We start from the raw sequence: 1,170 nt of genomic DNA on the forward strand, positions 1-1,170 counted from the left end.
AAAATCTAAATCGGTCACTAACTCGGTCATTGTTCCTAATTTTATAATTATAGATTTTTACTAATTTCAGATTAACCACTACAAATAAATACCACAACATTTACAATGTCTACATAGAAATATAGAATTTAACATATTGAAAATTCCGAAATACATTAAATTTATGATCCACAATCTAGACTAAAACATGGTAAAAATAATTTATGAACATAACTATACTCTATTCAATATCTACTTAGACCAAACAATTATATCTATCTCAACTTGTAAAGTCTGGTATAACATTCCAACTGGAAAATTGACTTAAAGATTCTTCACCATAGCAAGGTGCTTCATGCATGCTTTTGTACAAAGCTGAATCAAACTTTTAGGCCCTCATAAAGATAGAAGCTCGACTTAGATTCCATACTTATGTTCCAAAAGGACATTCTCTTCCTAAGTCTCCAGCAAAGAGAACACCTGCAACCAACATATCACTCTCAATTAAAACATAATAGAACAAATCTTGCAGTATGTGAAAAAGCTCAAATCCCATGTACTCTTCAAGTTATTTTCCCAGTGAATCACAGAATCAGCAAAAATTAATGTCTTAATCAATAAATGTTACTTGTCCTTCATCGACGAAATCACAACAAAGGAGCTACAGCTGGAAATCACTGACATTTCTAGTTCCATTCCTTTTCCATATTTTGAAACTTATCAATCTCCAAACTTTAGACTAAATGCTGAAATCACAATGAGCCAAACATATTATCAGATAAGCCACAACTACAAAATATTATCCTTGTAAGCCAAAGCTGAAACTTTGTCAAACATATACCTTGCTAAAGTAGCCAGCCACCAAGGTACTATGAGAACGATTAGGCTCCAAGAAGGAGAATAATATGTTCATCAGCTGAATGTACAAGAATATGAAAGGAAAATCAATACATTAATAAATTTCTGCATGAATTCAAACTCAAATAGAAGTTTCATTTATGAATGGAAACCTAATGACAAGAAAGATGATCAGATGTAAACAAGAAGGCTTAAGCAGTGATTATGAAGTACTTTAGCAACAAATTCTACTATTACTGCTTACTTGAAGGTTCGTTTGCTTTCAGCATCTTCTGGTGGTTCTTCAATAATGTAGCGTAACAATTGTTCAACCTGAGCTCGATCTCTCAGACT

The 1,170-nt window shown here is 32.4% G+C and overlaps 1 long non-coding RNA gene across 1 annotated transcript; it reads right to left on the reverse strand.

The window, feature by feature from the left end:
• Positions 288-884, reverse strand: LOC107621963. Its single transcript, XR_001616009.2, has 3 exons — positions 821-884; positions 608-725; positions 288-459 (listed from the first exon to the last, which is right to left on the reverse strand). It is a non-coding gene; the product is annotated as an uncharacterized LOC107621963 (long non-coding RNA).

This window comes from Arachis ipaensis, chromosome B10, assembly GCF_000816755.2.
Source record: "Arachis ipaensis cultivar K30076 chromosome B10, Araip1.1, whole genome shotgun sequence".
NCBI classification, from domain to species: domain Eukaryota; kingdom Viridiplantae; phylum Streptophyta; class Magnoliopsida; order Fabales; family Fabaceae; genus Arachis; species Arachis ipaensis.